The following is a 12,630-nucleotide window of genomic DNA, read 5'->3' on the forward strand; positions in this document are numbered from 1 at the left end:
ATTTAAAAAAGCATGTAATCGAACACATTCCAAAATGATAAATGTACATTTCCATAGTTGTGTTGTGTACACATCACACGCGCATGGCCATAAATCAGTGAGAGTCAAGCCAGCATGTGCACATACTTGCTGCCAAACTTCATCCCGCTCCGCTCGAAAAAGAACAAAAACCACTCGTATTTTTTTTCACACATATTAGTCTTCACAATTAATAAGAATGACTCAAACAAACGTACGCACAGGAATTAAGGGTTTCTTATATTGGTGAAGTATGAATAACGAAAGTAAATTACTAATACAATCTTTATACATCATTTTGGGAATTTACCCATGACTTGCATGTAAGCTGTAAGAATATAAATATGGACAAGACACATAAATTGGTTAAGCTTAAAACTGGCAACATTTGTGGAACAAGTTGTTATGACAAGAGGTGAATTACAGAAATGTGTCCCACATCCATTAATGAATATGCTTTATCTTTTTCCATTTTCTCCATTTCTTTTTCTCTTCACCCTCAATCATCCTCCCCGTTACCCGTCCCTACATGTCAACACAACTATGGAAATGCACATTTATCATTTTGGAATATGTTTGATTACATGCTTTTTTAACTGCACTTTGGAAACACTTGATACCATTGTTTCAAAAAATATGGGTGATTGTTTATGGTGTTTTTCACTTAACCATGATTACATTATTTTGTCTTTTGGATTTTTCATTGTAAAAAACTTTTTTTGATCTTTCTTGAATGCAATCATTGAAGCCCAGATTCGGAAAATACGGGGTAAACCGTCGAAACACGTGTCATCACATAGGGCAAATTGAAAACTCAATACAATATTCATGATCACCTGAAACCGAGTTGTTACTTTTCCTTTTTTGGCACATGAATGTAATTAAGAGTACCCACAGTTACAGTATCCCATGTGAACGGAGTTGAGGGACCATTTTTCTCTGTTGTTACAATTTTTTCATGCGACTTCAATAAACTTTCTCAGTAACAGGAGGGCGCTGAGGTCCACCCATCAGTATCCCTGCGTATGGCTCCTCAAGATAATAAATTCTCTTAGGAAAAGGCTTGCGTTTGCTGAACATATGTAATATGGGGACACTTTGAACATTATTTCCAGGGCCTCTTTTGGTTCCCAGTCCACCCCCGTCAAAATGACTACAGAGCGAAATCCCATTCTGGGGGACAGGAGGACAGGCGAGTGTAGGGATAAGGGAAAGCCAGGATAAAAGGGGAGAGAGGGAGAATATTTCACCAGAGAACTAGTGTTCTTATACAGTTGCCCTTCCTTCACTGTTCTGATCATAAAACTTAAAAGGTAGTTTCTTACCAGATTGACCCCATTTTCTTCTGATTCGAAAGGTTTACTTCACGTTTACCTCTGAGTAAGACCTGTTGCAGTTGTTTGAAACAGCTAGACATCTTCGATATTCATCTCCTTCAAAACCTAGAGGCAAGTTTAAAATGGTTTCATTAGTGCATTGACAAATACTGCTACCTGCTACCTGATCATCCTCCTGTATCTATATAAAGTGCTTAGGAGCAAACCATTTCAAGTTTTTATACACTACTAGTATCATGCTCTCACGCTTTCAAACAAGTATAATTGTTTTGTTTCATGTACACATCCAACCATACAAGGTCTGCAGAATTTTAGTGTGTGACAAAACCTGAATACCAATATTGAACACCTGTTATTCCACTTATGGGGGGGCGGTGCATTACCCTTCTAGTGCTGCATTTTTACCCATAATCTGAAAATGGGAGTACTTGCACTCCTGTTTTTCCATTAAAATCATTCCATCCAGACCCAGCGAGGTCACCAAAAATCTCAGAGCGCGGCTGACGATGACTGACTGTACTGGGTGTTAGGCCCAGCCAATCACAACACTAGTGCGTACATACCTACCTATTAGAGGACCACGCAGCATGCCCGCTCCGGTTTTCCAATTAAACGCATACACGTTCGGCAATTGTCGACTTAACTCTCTGGACACAGGTATCCCCCATCTGAAAGAGGACTCCCTGCCCCCTAATGTTCTGATGGCAGGGATAAGCTATCCCACAATGGCTGGGGGTCATATTGGGAACAGGTACAGCGCCACCTGATATCATGGGGCGCTCAAGTCTGGGGTTAGGCACCTGTGCATTTCACCCCTCCAGTGAATGCTGTGGACCTGAGCTGCACAGCACTGGCTCTCTTGACAGCAGCAAAAGAAATTCTGTTACAAGACCAGGTGCTCTGTGTGCAACCAACCTACTCGCACACTTTACTTTTTCTTTCTTTCACCAATAAATCAAGGGACAGCGCAAATGCAGTCCATCACTACCAGAAATAATGCAGTCGAGTATCCCGCATTTGGGGACATCTGGGGACATCGCAGGGGTGAGCAAATCCAAAGTGCAATGGATGAGCCTCACCCTGGGAGATCTGCCTTTCTGATCACAGATTCTCTCCTACCAGGTAAGTGTGAGTTGTAAGCAGAAGGGCAAGGGTTGGGCCTGTTCTGGAAGCCCCGCTAAGCGAGGGTGAGAAGGCAGCCCGTCCCAGCCTTCCCGGAAGCCCTGAGCGTCTGCACAGCTGTCAGTCCCACGTAAGCTTGGCAGGCAGAGCCGAGCAGAAGAGGCACATTGTAGCACAGTTCCTTTATCCCATCAGACCCTGCTCCGCCCGAGATTTGCATAAATTCGTGCCTGACCATGGCCATAAGGCCCAGGTGGGTAGTAGGAGGGCCCAAGAAGGCCTGTTGCAGTCTTCCCACTGGCCTGTCGGCCCCAGACAGGCCCATGACCCTCCTCAGTTGACAGATTACCCCGCTTAACAAGAGTGACCACCAGCCCACCACAGGCACACACGAAGAGTGCACACCAAGCACTGTCTCAAATTCAATTTGCAGGTGGGACACGCAAATTCTTCAACTAGTTGCAGGCAGTAGCTAATATTCCCTAATATCATCTATCTGTCACCTGAGCAGCTCCTGTTTCCGCTCAGCGCCGCTGGCAGGGTCAGGCGCAGGCCTGCACTCAGTCAGCTCAAAGACACTCCTCCTGCCGGCAAACAAAATGGAGCCAGCCCGGAGCCAGCCCAACGGCACGAACATGCTGTGCGTGTTGCTTGGCCACCGCCCCTTGCTCCTGATTGCAGGATTGGATAGGGATAGCAGCCAATTGGTCAGGGGTAGCAAGCCCTTGCTTGCACTTGCTACCCCTGTCCACCCCTAAATGAGGTCCGTGCATTAGCAGGCAACAAGCAAGCAGAATGAAAAAAATGCCAGTGCAAATTACAGCTCGAAAAAGAGAAAAACAAATAGGCATTAAGCCGGTTACAGAGAATACTTTTGTTAGATGAGGAAATGTTTTGCATCTTCCTTTCAAGACTGCTTACTGCTTGTTTCTTTTTCAAATATGTAGTCATAACAATGACATTTAAAGGGTACATTCGAAATTAATGCATAAAAGAAAGCAATGCATTGTAGAACTTTGTTCCTTCGATAATTCTTAAAGTAAAGGAGCCTCAATAAAACACCTAACATACAAATTGCTGAGTGCTCCTGAGTTTGGCATAACTGTAAAAGAGGGAGTGATTTGCACAAGAGCATACAATTTTGAACAAATGGGAATGGCAGGATTAGAACTATTATCGGGCCAAGGAACTTTCACCTCCATGTTAAGACTGAAGCGTTGTTTCCTCCCTCCCGCTACTTACGTTAATCGCCCTTTTTTAGCGCCAAAAATACAAGGAGAACTTTGGCACACAAACCGTGGATTTGTTTCTTCCTTCCATATCATTTAGTTGTAAGGTCTACTTCTTGACACCTGTTGTTTGTCATACATTTCCTTGTACTTCTTTTCAATTTTGGCAACTCTGTTTCTGTCACTTCTTTGATATTCAACTCTTCTTTTCTACGCGTACCAATAGTTTAGTTTAGTTTAGTTTATTATTTGTAGGGCGCGCCAAGCCCTGGAGCATCAGGGCGCACAAGACAAGAATATGCTCAACTTTGTTACAGGTACATCTACATAATCATAGTACATTCGGAAATAAATAAAATATATACAGGTACATGTGCATGGTCATAATGCAGTATACAATAAGCAAGAATGAGCAGGGCTGGAGCTAGGTCCAGACAAGAGGTGATAAGGGTACAGGAATATTTAACAATGTGGAGGTGATATACAGTGGAATAAGTACAGTAATATACAATGGTGTAAAATACAGAACGTGGTATCAGAGCTGGGGCATGCAGGTGGATCGCTAGTAGGGACAGTCAGGTCAAGCAGGTCGGATTAGTTAGATGTCATTAGCTCTCAGCCACTTGGTCAAATTCTGCCTGAATTTCGCAAAGGGCTGGGGTTCTCTTATGTCATGTGGTAGGGAGTTCCAAAGCTGTGCTGCTTTGACTGCGAAGCTATGTCCTCCAATAGTGGCACGTTTAAAGCGAGGGACATAGAGGCAATTCGCATTGACCATTCTTGTTGGTCTAGGTGAGGTTCTTAAGTGTAGCCTGTCCATGAGGTAGGGTGGTGCCATGTTATTGAGGCACTTGTGAGTAAGGGAGGCAATTTTGAGTTGGATTTTGTCCTGAGTGGATAGCCATTTATATTCTCTTCTTATAGAGGAGATATGCTCTTTCCTGTTGATCTTAAGCGCGGCTCTCAGGGCATTATTCTGTAGGACCTGGATTTTTTGGATAGTCTGTTTGTTAGCCCCAATGTAGAGACCATTACAGTAGTCCAGTTTGGACAGTATAAGGGCTCTGGCAAGCGTGATGCAGCTGTCTGTAGAGAGGAATTGCTTGCTGGCTCTAATGAGTTTGCAAGTATATGCTGTAGAAGAGGCTAGGGAGTTGACTTGTTTGCCAAAGTTTAAGGTGGCGTCACGGTAAAAGCCTAGGGTCCTGACTTCCTTTGCTACTTTGATATTGTTCACATCGATAATGAAGCTGGCATAGTCAGTGTTAAGTTTAGTTATGTATGTCGGGGTGCCTAGGATTATGAGCTCAGTTTTGTCGTCGTTCAGGCATAAGCCGTGTGTGGCCATCCATGCCTGAACGATGCTGTAAATTTTATTCACTAAAGCCAGATCCACGACGTAATCTCCTGAAAGCGGAAGGAGGATCTGGGTATCGTCTGCATAGTTGGTGTAGGCGATACCCAGATGATCCATTTCGTCAAAGAGCGGCTTTGTGAATATTTTATAGAGGGTTGGTGATACACAAGATCCCTGGGGTACACCGCACGTCATAGGGATCGGGTCAGCTGAGGCTGATGGAGAGAAGACTCTCATGGTGCGGTTATTCAGGAAGGATTTGATCCATGATATGGCCTCTTTAGAGAAGTGAGCAGCAGAGTCTAGGTGGCTGCATAAGACTGTATGGTCGACTAAATCGAACACTGCTGAGAGGTCTAGCAAGAGGAGTAAGGCTGCTTGGCCATTGTCCCTACATTGATCTATTTGGGCCTTGAGATCGATAAGGGCAGTCTCTGTTCCATGCTGGGGACGGAATCCAGATTGGCGGGTTCCGAGCAGGTGGTTGGATTCAAGGAAATTTTGTATTTGCATGTATGCCACTTTGTCTAAAATTTTTAGAAGAAAGGGCACAGTCGTGATAGGCCTAAAATTGGTGGGAATGGCAGGGTCGAGGGTTTGCTTCTTTAGGAGTGGCAGGACCCACGACTCTTTAAGATTTTTCGGTACAATGCCGGTAGTGAAGGATGAGTTGATGAGTTTAGTTATGAATGGCGATAGTTCTCTCGCAGCATCCTTAAATAATTGGGCAGGGCATTGGTCACCTTTACAGTTGGATGGTTTAAGTCCCAGGATCACTTTTTCGACTTCAATGGTAGATACCTTGGAGAAGCAGAAACGTGTTATTTGTTTAGATTTAAGTAGGGGTGCTGGGGTTAGAGCGTCCTGAGGTGTGAGAGATGCTTTTTTGAAGGCGATTTTAGTTTGTAGGTTGACTACTTTGTTGGTAAGGGCAAACTGAATGTCTGAGCACCATTTTTTGTCCTTGGTGCAGTTTTCTTGGGGAATGATGGGTGTTTCCAGCTCTTTCAAGATACTGAACAGTTCTCTGACACTTGATTTAGATTGGGATATTCTGGTATTGTATGTTTCCTGTTTGGCTAGTAGGATATCTTTTTTGTATTGGGATGATATCTTTGCAAGGTTTAGTTTGTTTTCTACTGTAGGAGTAAGTCTCCATTTGGATTCTAGTTTTCTTTTGGTTAACCTGAGATTTTTTAGGTGGGGGGTGAACCATGAGTTGAGATGTTTTTTCGGTTTACTAGTCCGTAATTTGAGCGGTGCTATGTGATCAAGGGCTGAGTTCATAGTTTCATTGAATTGATCAACTAGCATATCAGGCTCCGTGTTAGCTGGGAGCGAGTTTAGTTGGGGTAGCATGATTGGCAACAATTTTTCCGTGGTTATTAGCTTTTTGTTCCTCGTGGGTATAGGAGGGGCAGGTGTGGGCTTGGCTGTGGCTAAATTAGTATCTACTGTAAATAGAAGTAGAAAGTGGTCCGTCCAGATCTGGGGAACAGTGTCTGTAATGGTTACTCCACAGTTGTGATCAGCTATCCAGTCAAGGATGCGACCTTTATTATGAGTGGGACAGGTGACTCTTTGGGCAAAGCCCAGCTCTTTTAGGATCAGAGCAGTAGCTGTGGACTGGGTGTCTTTAATATCATTGTAGCCTAGGTTGAAGTCTCCTAGCACTATAGTTTGGGAGGTGTTTTTCAAATTGTTGGACAGGGTGGTGGAGAGGTCCTCAACAAAGGTTCCAATAGGACCAGGAGGTCTGTAGAGCAGGACAATGTTTAATGTTTGGGAGCTGGCGGTGGCTATTTTGACCGAGAGGCATTCACAAGATTTCGTGATGGGGGATGTGGAGACTCTTATGTCGTGACTGATCTTGGCAGTAATGGCTAGACCCCCGCCTCGGGAGGTGCCTCTGTCAGCTCGTATGATGGTATAATTGTCAGGAACTGCTAAGGAGAGAGCGGGACCCGCTGCATCGTGAAGCCACGATTCTGATATGGCTAGGAAGTCTAGGTGGTGTCCGAGAATAATATCTGAGATTTCTGTAGCATGAGCGACTAGGGACCTAGCATTTATGAGTGCACCTTTGAGGTGATGTTTAGTGAGCATGGTGCATGCTATAATGGTAGGTTTGGAGCATTTTTGTGTGGGTCTTTTAGGGATATGAGCTTTCCTAGTGTGTTCTGCAGTGGTTTTCGGCTGTATGTTCATTTTTAGGAAGTTGATTTGTTCAATTTGCTTTGCTGGTAGTTCGTACAATTTTGGTAGGCGAGCACGAAGTTTGAGGTTTCTGTCTGTGGTACTACAGGCCCTGTATGTGGTAGTATCATCTTGATATTGCTGATATGCTCGAACGCGTCTTGTCCAAGACACTCTTCCCAACTTTAATGCCAAGGGAGCTACATCCGTTGCATAATGAGGGGTTGGTAAACACGCTGTCGCCCCCTCCTTTATGACAGTCTGTCAGTCTAACCCATTCGCTAATGCAATGGGTACCCTTTCAACCATGTAATTAACATCAGGGCGTCACTTTCACTTGAGGACCAGAGATCCTCCAATCCAGTCCCTGACTGCGACCGGTGCTTTTGGTGGGTTTGGTGTGCCAGTCAGTGCACCATCTTAATTCACTTGCCTCGGCCTCTCTTCCCTGTACTAGCCCTAACCTGGCCCACCCTGTCCACTGCACTCATCCTCCCTTCCGCTGCTCTCTCCCCTGGAACTTGCCGTTTTGGCCCCTCCAGTTCTTACCCACTCCCCTCCCTTCGGGCACCCCCCATTCCTGCACTTCTCCCTCTAGCCCCCCTGCACTTCTACCCCTTGTCTTGCACTTTCACGGCAGGATTGTCTCAAGGACACTATAACCCTTTTTTGTTGTTCTACTTTCTTTCCTATGGTTCCCCCACCCCAATTTGTCTTGTGACACCTGGAAACACTTGTGTATAGGCGCCATACAAATGTCCAATACATAAAAATAAATAAAAACGACTGGGGGCAATGCCAAATGGGGCTGTGGTGGGTGATGGAGCCCAGATGGAAGCGCGACCCTCCGAGGAGCTGATATCAATGGTGTCCCCAGATGCCCAAGGGGCTCGCTAGTTTTCAGGACGAAGAGTGGCAAATGCAGTGGTAGCACTCGGGCAGCCCACATGACCAGGGCAACGCCGACCCAATCCTTGGTTGGATGGCGATGCTTATGGCAGATACAGTGCACCAGTCAGTGTGCATCATAGAACAGTGCAGAACAGCCACGAGTTATACCCCATGGGGCCAGAGATAAACGTGGCGGGCCCCCATCGAAGCACGGACCAGCCTCGGAGCTGCTGTAGAGCCATCAGTTGGACGCGGGCTCTGGTCATACAGTTGTGGTGTACATTGTACTTCCAGACCAATCAGGTTTCATTCCTAGGAGGTCAAGATTCTATCATTTAAGGCAGGGGTGCACAACTGATTTTGACAGAGGGCCGACAGTACCTTACGTGAAGCCTATAGTGGTCCGAAAGGTAAATGTGGGTGGGGCGGTAGGCACCGCGGGTTGTGGCGTGGCAGGCGGCTTTTTCAACCCCCCCTTTTCATTAAGCACATGAAAAAAGAATACGTTTTTGAGGTGTAACTATTTGTATTTCAAACTTACATTTTATACTACACATTTTCCATTGTTGTTTATTTCTATTTAGTTATAGCATATCATATTTAATTAAAGTATATATATTTTATTGACCCTTGATTGGACATTCCATTATTTTGGACTGCTATACTTTGCTGTTTGGGTTGGCAAAGAGGAGTATGGCCTTCATTGAGTCAGGTTTCCACAAAAAGCAAAGGATGTTCATCTCCTAATTGTGCCTGTTTTAGCTTTATTATTGGGTTCACTCTTGGAGTGTGACACTATGCACCATTGCCCCCAACCAAACATTATGACCCATGGCCACCACCCCTCAACCAAACACTGTGCCCCATGGCCCCAAACAAACACTATGCCCCATGTCCCCACCCCCAAACCAAACACTGTGCCCCATGTCCCCCAACCAAACACTATGCCCCATGGCTCCCACCCCCAACCAAACACTGTGCCCCATTGCCCCCACTCCCCAACCAAACACTGCCCTATGGCCCCCACCCCTCACCCAAACACTATGCCCCATGCCCCCCACCCAAACACTATGCCCCATGGCCTCCACCCCCCACCCAAACACTATGCCCCATGGCTCCCACCCCCCAACCAAACACTATGCCCCATGGTCAAAAACACCCCCACCCAAACACTATGCCCCATGTCCCCCACCCCCCCTCACCCCCCTGCCCAAACACTATGCCCCATGGCCCCACCCCCCAACCAAACACTGTGCCCCATGGCCCCTACCCCCCACCCAAACACTAGGCCCCATGGGCCCCACCTCTCAACCAAACACTATGCCCCATGGCCCCCAACCAAACACTATGTCCCATGGCCCCCAGTCCCCAACCAAACACTATGCTGCATGGCCCCCAGTCCCTAACAAAACACCATGCCCCCCGCTCCCCAACCAAACACTATGCCCCATGCCCCCCACGCCCAACCAAACACTATGCCCCGTGGACCCCACTCCCCAACCAAAACTATACAGACTACCAAGCATACACCATGCATAAATACTCATACAGACCAAAACCCCCACCATACAAACTACCAAGCATTCACCATGCAAACATACCCATACAGACCCGAACCCCCACCATACAGACTACCAGGCATGCACCATGCATACATACCCATACAGATCTGAACCCCGCCACCCCCACCCCAGCATACAGACTAACAAGCATACACCATGCATACATACCCATACAGACCCGAACCGCTGGTTGTGACGCGGTTTGGATGCATTGGGCACCTCTGCAGGTGGGTAGCACTGGATGCAATGCCTGCTGCCAATGCGCAGGATCTTACTAAGCTAGGGCATGACGTGTGGCCACCTGCGCGCGCTCCTGCCAGCCTTCGCCACATCACTGGTTGTGACGGGGTTTGGACGCATTGGGCACCTCTGCAGGTGGGTAGCACAGGATGCAATGGCTGCTGCCAATGCGCAGGAATTTACTGAGCTAGTGCATGACGTATGACCACCTGCATGCGCTTCTGCCAGCCTTCGCCTTAGCACTGGTTGTGACGGGGTTTGGATGCATTGGGCACCTCTGCAGGTGGGTAGCACTGGATGCAATGGCTGCTGCCAATGCACAGGATCTTACTGAGCTAGGGCATGACGTGTGACCACCTGCGCGCGCCTCTGCCAGCCTCGGCCACATCACTGGTTATGACGGGGGTTGGACGCATCGGAAATGCTGGCACCCACAGAAGCTGGATTCAAATCGCAATTCTTGCAATGATTGGTTTTTTAATGGCCTTGTTTTTATCAAATGTATTGCTTTTGTTTACCCTTTAAGAAGGGTAAAAACGTACACACTGCATATAACATGGGGGCAAAGCTCAAATAGGCTTGGGGCAGAGATGTAGCCCACTGCACAATGGGCAATAAGTACTGATCATTTGAGACAAGCCCTCCATGGACCAAAGTGCCAAGCACGCAGCCGCCTGGCACCCAATGCCATGTTTTAGGTCATGCGGCGCAAACATTTCAATTTTTGAATTACTATGTAATAAACAAATATGCTTCTTACTCACTTCTGTTTTAAAACAGGTGCTGTTGCTTAGCGCTGTGTCCTATTTATTTTTTGGGTTGCTTTGGGGTCACGGCAACCCCCTTACAGCGCCTAGCAGTGCCCCTTGGCATGTGATTGTGAAGGGATGCACCAAGGCGTGTTCTCGACCCCTCCCCCGCAGCCCACTGTGCTCAGTATTGTGTAATTAGAAGCCGTTCACGAGCAGGAGAAATGGTAACACTGTGCAGTGGGAGTTGTCTTTTTACCCTAATCCCAGACTGTATCTGTTGCAGTGTTTGGCATGGAGAAGCTTCTTGGCACCGTGCAGTGGCCTTTCCTGTTTGCCAAGGTTGCTCGCTTTGAATGATTCCATTTGCTTGCCCTGAGGAATCCTTGATATGTAACCCAGTGGGTGAAACAGACATGAATGTTATTATACTGTACAGTGACAATTTCATTACTTTTGTCTGACAACCAGGGACTAATTTACCCGGATTAAGGAGTAAATATGCTTATGTGTGTTTATGTGATGTGAGTGTCTAACAATCATTGTCATGGCCTTGAAGAGATGAAGTTTCTCTGGGTGCTTTCCAGACCGTAGTCTGAAAGTAATTGGTATAGAAGGAGGACATTACATTTTAACATATATTACAGTATACATTATTATTGCATAGCAATTTCTGGCAGAGATGACTAGCACATTAATATTATGTCCAGCAGTCATCCAGGGAACACTGTGGTTTTGGTTTAAACTGGAGCAGGACTGAGCAATGTGTCAGCTAGATGTGAATATGGGGTTTCAAAAGAAAAGAAGAGAACATAAACTATTGATATTGATTAATCCTGAGATCCCTGTGTTATACTGAATAAGGCCCATTTTGTAAGCAACCAACCGGATGGAAGTTAAGGCAGGTCAGGGAATTGTCTTATCACTATCGCTCATCAATGGTGCATTATTAATAATAACAACCCCATCTGTCAGATTGTCCAAAATGTTTTTGGTGTCAGCGCTTCTCATCGCTTGCACCAAAAAATGATGCACCTTATGCACAAAAGGCAACTGAATGCATCATAGAATGTGCACAATCAGATGCCCTTTTCCACTCCCTTTCTGCGTGTGGTATTTCTGCACATTTCATTGTGTATCTCAAATTAAAAAAATGGGATGTGCATTGAAATGTGCAAAAAACGAAAAGATTCCACAGCGCCTATTTGGAATAGGTGCCGGGAGATGTACTATAAATGACGGTACCTTCCTGACCCAGTCATGTATTTTTTATCATAGCAACACTTTGAACTGTTGCTGTCACGTTTGCATTTCTATCTCTCAAACAGGGATAGAAATGCTTTTACTGTTTGCCACTGTGAAATGAAACGCCCTGCAAGCACCCAGGATCACACTTCCGACACTAATGTTTGCAATGGGGCTGGCCTTGGTATCTTTTGTGTTGCTGCTCAGCACCATAAAATGTGCAGGTCAACTTTCAAAATAAGGTGACCTGCACATTTCGAAAACTGTGTCACATGAAAACGCGCATTTTCTGAGTTGTGTTAAATTTGTGCACGTTTTTGAGTTATCAGTGCACAGTGGTGCAGGCAGTTATGGTTGCTTAGCTTACCATAATGGGGGAATGTGCAGTGTTTTTGGTTTCACTGTGAAGTATAACATCCCTTTAACAAAGTTTTTTTACTGAATGTACATATATATATATATATATGGAAGGCAACGAAAACAAATAGGCTAAACATGTGATGTCGTCAGTGATGTCATCAGTGACATTTCAGAGGACAGCTTTAATGTTCTGGGTGTTAGTGTTAGCAGTGCACAGTGACGATGGCAAGTAAGGGGGCTCAGTCTGCCATAACTGAAGTGCACAGGTTTGTCGTAGGGCAACTTAACCATAACGTCCCCGCAACAAAGTTTTTTTTGTAGTGA

General features: G+C 45.9%; 1 pseudogene; it reads right to left on the reverse strand.

The window, feature by feature from the left end:
• Nucleotides 1-2,311: 2,311 nt before the first annotated feature.
• LOC138459989 (U1 spliceosomal RNA) lies at nt 2,312-2,485 on the reverse strand (annotated as a pseudogene).
• Nucleotides 2,486-12,630: the final 10,145 nt, after the last annotated feature.

This window comes from Ambystoma mexicanum, chromosome 4p, assembly GCF_040938575.1.
Source record: "Ambystoma mexicanum isolate Mex_15411 chromosome 4p, UKY_AmexF1_1, whole genome shotgun sequence".
Taxonomy (NCBI): Eukaryota; Metazoa; Chordata; class Amphibia; order Caudata; family Ambystomatidae; genus Ambystoma; species Ambystoma mexicanum.